The sequence below is a fragment of the Pristiophorus japonicus genome, chromosome 9 (genome assembly GCF_044704955.1).
Source record: "Pristiophorus japonicus isolate sPriJap1 chromosome 9, sPriJap1.hap1, whole genome shotgun sequence".
Taxonomy (NCBI): Eukaryota; Metazoa; Chordata; class Chondrichthyes; family Pristiophoridae; genus Pristiophorus; species Pristiophorus japonicus.
Genome location: NC_091985.1, coordinates 213,854,330 through 213,866,372, shown reverse-complemented (window position 1 = coordinate 213,866,372; position 12,043 = coordinate 213,854,330). Strand labels below are relative to the sequence as shown.

The window sequence follows — 12,043 nt, the reverse complement described above, 5'->3', positions numbered from 1 at the left end:
ACAGCTAATAAGACATTCCAGTCACTGAACCGGGTAGTTGGAAGCTCTAATCAGATCAGGGAAAAGAACAGGGTTTGTCTGTTACTAACCACAATATAAGCTTAAAGCAGTGAGTAATAGAATAGATTAGATTATAATTTGTGATATTTATACCTCTAATTTTGAAATTATAAGGAATAGCATAATTATCAGTAAGCAGGTAGTTTAGCAACATTGAGAAAATTTCTGAAGAAAAGTAACTGCTGGGATCCAGAAAAAGTTTCCTTGTAAAGCACAGATTGGAGAAATTCCTGCTGTCTTTTCCTCACTTCCTGCCCAAACCCAGAAGACAAAGAAGAGACTGGTGCCAGAGACGGATCACTGCAGGGTATAAAAGTGAGGGGAGACTAATTAGCAATCTTGTTGTGTGAGGCCCCTTGGGGAAGAGTGACCATAATATGGTAGAATTCATAATTAAGATGGAAAGTGACACAGTTCATTCAGAGACTAGGGTCCTGAACTTAAGGAAAGGTAACTTCGATGGCATGAGATGTGAATTGGCTAGAATAGAGTGGCGAATGATACTAAAAGGGTTGACAGTAGATAGGCAATGGCAAAGATTTAAAGATCACATGGATGAACTTCAACAATTGTACATCCCTGTCTGGAGTAAAAATAAAACTGGGAAGGTGGCTCAACCGTGGCTAACAAGGGAAATTAGGGATAGTGTTAAATCCAAGGAAGAGGCATATAAATTAGCCAGAAGAAGCAGCAAACCCGAGGACTGGGAGAAATTTAGAATTCAGCAGAGGAGGACAAAGGGTTTAATTAGGAGGGGGGAAATAGAGTATGAGAGGAAGCTTGCTGGGAACATAAACACTGACTGCAAAAGCTGCTATAGATATGTGAAGAAAAAAAGATTAGTGAAGACAAACATAGGTCACTTGCAGTCAGAATCAGTTGAATTTATAATGGGTAACAAAGAAATGGCAGACCAATTGAACAAATACTTTGGTTCTATCTTCATGAAGGAAGACACATAATGTTCTGGAAATACTAGGGGATCGAGGGTCTAGCGAGAAGGAGGAACTGAAGGAAATCCTTATTAGGCGGGAAATTGTGTTAGGGAAATTGATGCGATTGAAGGCCGATATATCCCCAGGGCCAGATAGTCTGCATTCCAGAGTACTTCAGGAAGTGGCCCTAGAAATAGTGGATGCATTGGTGATCATTTTCCAACAATCTATCGACTCTGGATCAGTTCCTATAAACTGGAGGGTAGCTAATGTAAGAAAGGAGGGAGAGAGAAAATGGGGTATTATAGACCGGTTAGCCTGACATCAGTACTGGGGAAAATGTTGGAATCAATTGATAAAGATGAAATAGCAGCGCATTTGGAAAGCAGTGACAGGATCGGTCCAAGACAGCATGGATTTATGAAGAGGAAATTATGCTTGACAAATCTTCTAGAATTTTTTGAGAATGTAACTAGTAGAGTGGACAAGGGAGAACCAGTGGATGTGGTGTATTTGGACTTTCAAAAGGCTTTTGACAAGGTCCCACACAAGAGATTGGTGTGCAAAATTAAAGCACATGATATTGGGGTTAATTTATTGACGTGTATAGAGAACTGGCTGGCAGGCAGGAAGCAGAGAGTCGGGATAAACCGGTTCTTTTCAGAATGGCAGGCAGTGAGTAGTGGAGTGCTGCAGGGCTCAGTGCTGGGACCCCAGCTATTTACAATATATATCAATGATTTAGATGAAGGAATTGAGAGTAATATCACTAAACTGGGTGGCGGTGTGAGCTGTGAGGAAGGTGCTAAGAGGCTGCAGGATGACTTGGACAAGTTAGGTGAGTGGGCAAATGCATGGCATATACAGTATAATGTGGATAAATGTGAGGTTATCCACTTTGGTGGTAAAAACAGGAAGACAGAATATTATCTGAATGGTGGCAGATTAGGAAAAGGGGAGGTGCAACGAGACCTGGGTGTCATGGTACATCAGTCATTGAAAGTTGGCATGCAGGTACAGCAGGCGGTGAAGAAGGCAAATGGCACGTTGGCCTTCATAACCAGGGGATTTGAGTATAGGAGCAGGGAGGTCTTACTGCAGTTGTACAGGGCCTTGGTGAGGCCTTACCTGGAATATTGTGTTCAGTTTTGGTCTCCTAATCTGAGGAAAGACGTTCTTGCTATTGAGGGAGTGCAGCGAAGCTTCACCAGACTTATTCCCGGGATGGCAGGACTGACATATGAGGAGAGACTGGATCGACTGGGCCTGTATTCACTGGAGTTTAGAAGAATGAGAGGGGATATCATAGAAACATATAAAATTCTGACGGGACTGGAGAGGTTAGATGCAGGAAGAATGTTCCTGATGTTGGGGGAGCCCAGAACCAGGGGTCACAGTCTAAGGATAAGGGGTAAGCCATTTAGGACTGAGATGAGGAGAAACTTCTTCACTCAGAGAATTGTTAACCTGTGGAATTCTCTTCCGCAGAGAGTTGTTGATGCCAGTTTGTTAGATATATTCAAGATGGAGTTGGATATGGTTCTTACAGCTAAAGGGATCAAGGGGTATGGAGAGAAAGCAGGAAAGGGGTACTGAGGTGAATGATCAGCCATGATCTTATTGAATGGTGGTGCAGGCTTGAAGGGACGAATGGCCTACTCCTGCACCTATTTTCTATGTTTCTATGACTGATGTAAGGGGATAGTTGAGACTGGAGACATTGGAGATCTAGCTCAGGGCACCCGAGGTTCCATCCAGCGGGCTGACCTCGTGTCAGTTATTGTGGACACGCGGGATTTGCATGTTTACTCTGATTGATGGATCAATATAAGGTACGGTAGAGGACCGAGAATCTGCTCATTTTCTATTTCTTAATAAGGTATTAAAGGTTCTAACACCGAAATCTTAAACCTACTAGTTAATAAGACAAGGCATTTCCTTTCTCACTGCATTGTGTTATTTCCTGCAATAATCCCTGCTGTCTGTCCTGAATGAATCCATTTCACTACCAAATGCTGCAATGTTTGCTCCAGCTCACAGGGTTCCATCTGTTTATAGCCACAACAGGAAACTCTTTTTGGAGTTTATCTGAAAACATAAAACATTAATCCGTGCCACCCGACCTGGATGACACACCAGACATTTACAAGGCCCTTTTTTTCCTTTTTTGTGTTTTTTTTTTGTGTTTTTCTTTTTTTGGTTTTTTTTTGGGCACTAAAATCACATTTTTTTTTTCCAGTGCCCCCTATAAAAGGGGAGGGGGACACTAAAAGCACCGGCAATTAAAACAAATTAAACTTTAAAACGTAAAATCAAATTAAAATTTGGTTGCCGGGCGTGATGATGCACTCCTAGCCACAACAGGAAACTCTTTTGAGTTTACCTGCAAAACATAAAACATTAAACGGTGCCGCCCGACCTGGGTGACACTCCAGACATTTACAAGGCCCTTTTTTTTTCCCCCCCCCTTTTTTTTTCTTTTCTTTTTTTGGTTTTTTTTTTGGGCACTAAAATCACAATTTTCCCCAGTGCCCCCTATAAAAGGGAAGGGGGACACTAAAAGCACCGGCAATTAAAACAAATTAAACTTAAAAACGTAAAATCAAATTAAAATCTGGTTGCCGGGCGTGATGATGCACTCCAGTCCCTCCGGTGCCCACCTCTCGCGGAAGGCCGCGAGCGTACCGGTGGACACCGCGTGCTCCATCTCCAAGGACACCCTGGACCGGATGTAAGAGCGGAAGAGAGGCAGGCAGTCAGGTTGAACTAGCCACAACAGGAAGGTCCCGTTTCCTCCTGGAGTGTGAGAGAAATCAGCTTTAACAATGGGGCAGAGTTTCAGCCAATGAGGGAGACCCGGGCTCAGCCCCGCCCACTAGGTGCTGCAAGGCCCGCCCCTCGCACTCTGATTGGTTGGAGGACCAACCGCCCGCACGGTCCTCCAGCCACGCCCTCGCTCTTTCTATTCGTCGGGAGCTTCCGTCAATCACTCGGGCAGTGTGAGCTGAGCATGCGCGAATTGCGAGAGGCGGAGCGGCGACAGCGGGTGAGAGTTCGGTGGGTGGAGGGAGAGGGTTAATAAATCCCGGGAGGCCTCGGCCTTAACACACACCGTGTGCGGGTCTCAGGCCCCGAACAAGAACCTGCGGCTCCGGCCTTTCACCGAGCGGGGCCCCCGGGTGGCAGCTGCGGGTCTTTCTCCCGGTGACAGGCCCGGGGGGGACGGCCGCCATCTTGGGAGGCTGAGGGGGCAGCAGGGCGCATGCGCGGCCTTTCCCTGGGCCAGGAACCAGGAGGAGAGAATGTTGTGAATTTCTATCCTGGACTCACAGTCAGGGCTTTTGTAAACTGCTGTTCCAGGCTGAGAGAAGGGGGGCAGCATTTACAGGCCGCAAACTCACACCCAACATCACATCCCGGTCTGACACACTCACTCCATTCATCAGGGACCCAATATCATCGGCCTTTCAATGTGGAAGGAGAAATGTTTGTCTGTTCTGTCTGTGGGAAAAGATTTCAAACTTCAGTGTGACTGGAAAAGCACCGAGACACACACACACCTGAGTGAGAGTGTTCCTGTGGAAAGAGCTTTAACCAGTTACACAGCCTGAAAAACATCGCACCATTCACAGTGGGGAGGGACGTACACATGTTCTGTGTGTGGACGAGGCTTCGACTGATCATCCAAACTGGAGAGACACAAGGACACCCGCACCATGGAGAAACCGTAGAAATGTGGGGACTGGGAAGAGATTCAATTACCCGTGTGCTGGAAACTCATCGACACCTTCACACCGGGGAGAGGCCATTCAGTTGCTCTCACTGTCTAAAGACTTTCAAAGAATCATCGAACCTGCTGAAACACCAGCAAATTCATGCTAGTAAGAGACTGTTCGCCTGTGCAGTGTGTGGGAAGGGATATTGTCAATCCAACCACCTGCTGGCACACCAGCGAGTTCACACTCCGGAGAGATTGTTTAGGAGCTCTCACTGCAAAGACATTTGCTCACTCGTCAAACCTATTGAAACACCAGCAAGTGCACACCAGGGAGAGGTCGTTCACCTACTCTGTATGTGGGAAGGATTCACTCGTTCATCTAACCTGCTGACACACAACGAGTTCACACTGGGAAAAGGCCATTCTCAGGCTTCGTGTGTGGGATGAGATTCACTCATTCATCCAAAGTCAGGACACTCCAGCTTGTTCACACTGAAAAGAGACCGTTTAAATGTTCTGATGTTGAGAAGTGCTTTAAAATCACAAAGGATCTGCTGACACACCAACGAATTCACACTGGGGAGCCGTTCACCTGCCCCAAGTGTGCAAAGAGATTCACTAATTTATCCAACCTGCTGAGGCACCAGCGAGTTCACAAGTGAGTACAGGGGTTGGATTCTGCTGTTATTGTTGCTGTTAATCATATCCAGGACTGAACCATGTTCATTCTGGTTGTTGAGGCTTGCTAATGCTGCTGTTAGTAACCCTATAACTGGGCTGGAGTTTAATCCGTATCAACGTAAAATAAATGAGCTTTGTGTCCCACACATGCAGTGTGTCGGGTCCTTGATGTCTCGAGAATAAGATGAGCTGATTGGGCATTTGTTACAAACTGTGTGGAATCTATCTGAGAACTGAGTTTCCACAACTTTTTAAAGGATGGATCTACAAGATGTCCAAATCTGACAGGACAGAAAATTGTATTATATCACATGGGCCACTTCAACCATCCAGGGTAATGAGTCCCTGTAATACTGTATTTAATCTGTTATTGTCACGGGGCAAAGCAGCATTGTTACTTTATTATCAATTTAGTCAAACTCAATGGTCAATCCAATCTCCAAAGTGAAACGTCTCCTGAAAGCTGACGGTGTCGGCTGTTCTGCAGCTTATTTCTCAGCGAGCGAGTCAGAATCAGCAGCTTTAACAACAGCCCATGTTTCACAAAGGTACACCTCACCAGACCAAAGGACATTGGTGGAGTTTAATGGGCTGTCTGTGTCACTGGGCTACAGGAGGCTATTTTTAACAAAAGGAAAGCTGGTCACAGCAAACAGACAGTGTAACAGACTGTCCATGGTCCACTCTAACCCCCACCTTCTCTCTCTCACTATTTATGGACACTGCTGCAGTAATTGCTCCTCTGACCTTTCCTCTCTTGTCCCTCCGACACCCGAATACATGGCCCGACACAATCTCCTTCCCCCTACATCCTCACTGTGCTGGAATCCACACCAGTCCCCCCATCTGCTCCTTATTCTCTCCTTGGATCATAAAACTACTGAACTCGGTCTTCCCCTCCTGAGGTCTACAGGCTCTAAAACTGAAGCTTGGTGGCCCTCAGTCCCTACTCCTTGATTTACCTCCCCATCGCTCCTCCCCTTTCCCCCTTGGTTGTGTTCCACACTCTGGGCCCTGGCCCTTCCCCGGGGATTCTCAGTATGAACAAGGGGATGTGTGTTGAGACAGGATGTCTCACCTCTCCACCTTTAAAGGGACAAGGAGAGGACCCGCTGGGCTGAATGGCCCTGCTTTATAACACCATGGCAGTGCCGAGCAGCTAACCTCCCTGAGCCCTGCTCATTATGGGCTGGGTTGAGCTCAGTGCTGTTACAGGAAGAGAAACAGGAGCAGGATTCGACCCGTGTGAAGCCCAGGATTAATGGGGAGAGGTACAGGATCAATTTATACCTTATTGAGTGAGAAATGTAATTCTCCCGGACACTCCCTGTCCCTCAGTATCTGTGTCGGGAAGAGACCGATGGGTTCACTCTGTATTTAACCCGTGCTGTGTCCGACTGGAGAGTGTTTGATGCTGGCACAGGGTGCTCAGCTCGATGAGCACAACATTTAACCCAAAGCTGATCAGATAAACCATCAGCTTCTCCCCTGGACACAGGTCCTGAAGGACAGGGAGTGTCTCTAATAATTTGGCAGGTGTCCTTGATCAAATTTAAACACCTCGCTCACACATTCTTTTTCTTTTATTCGTTCATGGAATGTTGTCATTGCCTCTCGCCCCTCATTCATTCTTAAATCCAGAGTATATAGGCCTAGTCTGCTCAATCCTCATAGGATAACCTCCCCATCCCAGGAATCAGTCTGGTGAACCTTCATTGCACTCCCTCTGTGGCAAGTTTATCCTTCCTTGGGTAAGGAGACCAAAACTGTACACAATACTCCAGGTGCGGTCTCAACAGGGCCCGATATAATTGCAATAAGATGTCCTTACTCTTGTACTCAAATCCTTTTGTAATAAAGGCCAACATACCCCTGGCTGGGTTCAGTTCTATACTCACTGGTTCTCCTCCCCTGAAGGTGCTGACTCTGGGTTCTGTTCTACACTCACTGCTCCCTCTCCCTCTCCCTCCCCTGAAGGTGCTGACTCTGGCTGGGTTCAGTTCTACACTCACTGGTTCCCCTCCCTCTCCTCCCCTGAAGGTGCTGACTCTGGTTGAGTTCAGTTCGACACTCACTGGTTCCTCTCCCTCTCCCTTCCCTGGAGGTGCTGACTCTGGCTGGGTTCAGTTTAACACTCACTGTTTCCCCTCCTTAAAGACATCTTTACTCTTGTATTGCAATTATATAGGGCCCTGGTGAGACCACACCTGGAGTATTGTGTATAGTTTAGGTCTCTTTACCTAAGGAAGGATATACTTGGCATAGGGGGAGTACAATGAAGATTCACCAGACTGATACCTGGGATGGGGGGATTGTCCTCTGAGGGGCGATTGAATAGATTAGGCCTATATTCTCCAGAGTTTAGAAGAATGAGAGGTGATCTCATTGAAACATACAAAATTCTTCCAGGGCTTGACAGGGTTGATGCAGGGAGGATGTTTCCTCTGGCTGGAGAATCTAGAACCAGGGGTCACAGTCTCAGAATAAGGGGTCTGCCATTTAGGACTGAGATGAGGAGAAACTTCTTAACTCAGTTGGTGGCGAATCGTTGGAATTCTCTACCCCAGAGGGCTGTAGATGCTCAGTTGTTGAGTATTTTCAAGACCGACATCGATAGATCTTTGGACACGGGGAATCAAGGGATATGGGGATAGTGCAGGAAAGTGTTGAGGTAGAAGATCAGCCCTGAACTTATTTAATTGCGCAGCAGGCTCGAGGGACTGATTGGCCCACTCCTGCTTTTATTTCTCATACTGAAATCCTCTTGTAATAAAGGCCAACATACTATTTCCTTTCCTAATTGTTTGCTGTACCTGCATGTTACCGTTCAGTAATTCGTTTACAGTGACACACAGGTCCCTCTGAACACCAACATTTCCCAATCTCTCATTTTTCTATTTTTCCTACCAAAGTGGATAACTTCACATTTCCCTACATTATATTCCATTTTACATGTTCTTGTCCACTCACTTAGCCTGTCTATATCTCCTTGCAGCCTATTTGCATCCTCCTCACAATTTACATTCCCACCTAGCTTTATATCATTAGCAAGCATGGAAAAATTACATTTGGTCCCGTCATCCAAAACATTGAGATAGATTGTAATTAGCTGAGGCCCAAGCACCAATCCTTCTGGTACCCCACTAGTTAAAGCCTGCCAACCCAAAAATAACCCGTTTCTTCCTACTTTCTGTTTTCTGTCCGTTAACCAATCCTAAATCCATGTCCAATCCCATGAGCCCTAATTTTGTTTCATAATCTCTTGTGTGGCACCTTATCGAATGCCTTCTGAAACTCCAAATACACCACATCCATTGGTTCCCCCTTTATCTGTTCCACCAGTTACAACCTCAGAAAACGCTCACAGATTTGTCAAATAAGATTTCCCTTTCATAAATCCATGTTGACTCTGCCCAATTCTATTATCACTTCCTAAGTGCCCTGTTACTATATCCTGAATAATAAATTCTAGCATTTTCCCTACTACTGATGTCAGGCTAACTGGTCTGTAGTTCCCATATTTTCTCTCTTCCTCCTTTCTTAAATAGTGGGGTTACATTGGCTACTGATGTCAGGACTACCCTACAGCACAGGTTAGATGCCGAGTAAATCTCCCTGTCCCAAACACTCCAGGCAGGTGTACCACATTTCCTCCATTGCAAATAGTAACTACACTTCAAAAGTACTTCATTGTTTCTAAAGTACTTTGAGAGGACCTGAAGGTGGTTCCTGCCTTCTTCACAGCACGGATTAGACACAGAGTAAAGCTTCCTCTATGTGGTTCCATTTAAAAACTCCCAGGCCAGGTACAGCCCGGGTTAGATACAGAGTAAAGTCCCCTCTGCACTGTCCCATCAAACACACCCAGGACAGGTACAGCCCGGGTTAGATACAGAGTAAAGTCCCCTCTGCACTGTCCCATCAAACACACCCAGGACAGGTACAGCCCGGGTTAGATACAGAGTAAAGTCCCCTCTACACTGTCCCATCAAACACACCCAGGGCTGGTGAACCACATTTCCTATATTACAATAGTAACTACGCGTCAAAAGTACTTCATTGATTGTAAAACACTTTGAGAGGACCTGAAGGCAGGAAAGTCATTATAGAAATGCAAGTTCCTGCCTTCTTCACAGCATGGGTTAGATACAGAATAAAGCTCCCTCTATATTGTCCCATCAAAGAGTCACTGGGCCGGTACAGCATGGTTTAAATACAATGTAATTTCTCCCTCTACACTGTCCCGTCAAACATTACCAGGGCAGGTTCAGCACAGGTTAGGTACGAAGTACATCTCCTTCTACACTGTCTTAAACAATCCCAGGGCAGGTACGGCAAGGGTTAGATACAGTGTAAAGTTCCGTCTACACTGCCCCATCATCGAAACATAGAAAATAGGCGCAGGAGTAGGCCACCGGCCCTTCAAGCCTGCACCACCATTCAATAAGATCATGGCTGATCATTCCTTCTGTACCCTGTTCCTGCTTTCTCTCCATACCCCTCTACACTGTCCCATCAAACACTCCCAGGACAGGTACAGCACGGATTAGATACAGAGTAAAGCTCCCTCTAAGCTATCCCATCAAACACTTCCAGGCCAGGTATCGTACAAGTTAGGTACAGAGTAAAACTCCTTCTTGAATGTCCCATCAATCACTCCCAGGACAGGTATAGCATGGTTCAGATTCAGAGTATATCTCCCTCGAGGAGGTAACCAGGAGGGTCGATGGGGGCAGTGTGTATGATGTAGTGTATATGGATTTTAGCAAAGCTTTTGATAAGGTCCCACGTGGCAGACTGGTCACAAAAGTAAAAGCCCATGGGGTCCAGCACAAAGTGGCAAGTTGGATCCAAAATTGGCTCAGAGGCAGGAAGCAAAGAGTAATGGTTTATGGGTGTTTTTGTGACTGGAAGGATGTTTCCAGTGGGGTTCCGCAGGACTTTGTACTAGGTCGCTTGCTTTTTGTGATATACATTAATGATCGAGATTTGAATATAGGGGGTATGATTAAGAAGTTTGCAGAAGATACTAAAATCGGCTGTGCGGTTGATGCTGCAGTACTCAGCTTTCTTCTTCATTAAGATGTCAAACAAATTTGGCAGATGGAGTATAATGTGGGAAAATGTGAGGTTATCCACTTCGGCAGAAATAATAGAAAAGCAAATTATAATTTAAATGGAGAAAAATTGTAAAGTGCTGCAGTACGGAGAGACCTGGGGATCCTTGTGCATGAAACACAAAAAGTTAGTATGCAGGTACAGCAAGTAATCAGGAAGGCAAATGGAATGTTGGCCTTTATTGCAAGGGGTATAGAGTTCAAAAGCAGAGAGGTCCTGCTACAACTGTACAGGGTATTGGTGAGGCCACACCTGGAGTACTGCGTAGAGTTTTGGTTTCTATATTTAAGGAAGGATATACTTGCATTGGAGGCTGTTCAGAGAAGGTTCCCATTGGTTGATTCTGGAGATGAGGGGGTTGACTTATGAGGATAGGCTGAGTAGGTTGGGCCTATACACATTGTAGTTCAGAAGAATGAGAGGTGATCTTATTGAAACATAAGATAATGAGGGGGCTCGACAAGGTGGATACAGAGAGGATATTTCCACTCATCGGGGAAACAAAAACTAGGGGACATAGTCTCAGAATAAGGGGCCGCCCATTTAAAACTGAGATGAGGAGAACTTTCTTCTCTGAGGGTTGTAAATCTGTGGAATTCTCTGCCCCAGAGAGCAGTGGAGGCTGGGTCATTGAATATTTTTAAGGCAGAGATAGACAGATTTTTGAGCGATAAGGGTGTAAAGGGATATGGGGAGCGGGCATAGAAGTGGAGCTGAGTCCATGATCAGATTAACCATTGAATGGTGGAGCAGGCTCGAGGGGCCAAATGGCCTACTCCTCATATTTCTTATGTTCTTATGTTAACTGGTCAAGTGGGCAGAACAGTGGCAAATGGCATTTAGTCCAGAGAAGTGCGAGGTAATGCATTTGGGGAGGGCTAACAAGGAAAGGGAATACACCTTAAATGGTAGGGCACTGAGAAGTGTAGAGGAACAAAGTGACCTTGGAGTGTATGTCCACAGATCCCTGAAAGTAGCAGGCCAGGTGGATAAGGTGGTTAAGTAGGAATACGGAATGCTTACCTTTATTAGCCGACACATAGAATACAAGAGCAGGGGGTTTATACTTGTGCTGTATAAAACACTGGTTAGGCCACAGTTAGAGTACTACGTGCAGTTCTGGTCAACGCATTACAGGAAGAATGTGATTGCATTGGAGAGGGTACAGAGGAGATTTACGAGGATGTTGCCGGGAGTGGAGAATCTTAGCTATAAGGACAGATTGGATAGGCTGGATTTGTTTTCCTTGGAACAGAGGAGGCTGAGAGGAGACCTCATTGAGGTGTATAAAATTATGAGGGGCAGGGAAAGTACAGGTTAGATACAGAGTAATTTCTCTCTCTCACTGTCCCATCACAGGGTCACGAGCCAGTTACAGCTTGGGTTAGATACAGAGTAAATCTCCCTCTACACGAACCCATCAAACACTCCCAGGCCAGGTACAGCACGGGTTCGATACAGAGTAAAGCTTCCTCTACGCTATACCTTCAAACAATCCCAGGGCAGGGAAAGTATGTGTTAGATACAGAGT

The 12,043-nt window shown here is 45.8% G+C and overlaps 1 protein-coding gene across 6 annotated transcripts in view; it reads left to right on the top strand.

The window, feature by feature from the left end:
* The first annotated feature begins 3,966 nt into the window (after positions 1-3,966).
* LOC139273631 (zinc finger protein 239-like) overlaps positions 3,967-12,043 on the top strand; it is a 75,219-nt gene continuing 67,142 nt past the window's right edge. For 4 of the 6 annotated variants that reach the window (XR_011595262.1, XM_070890615.1, XM_070890617.1 and 1 more), the window contains exon 1: positions 3,967-4,041. The gene's annotated coding sequence lies outside the window, so the exon portion shown is untranslated. The other 2 variants (XM_070890618.1, XM_070890614.1) reach the window with 2 other exon arrangements.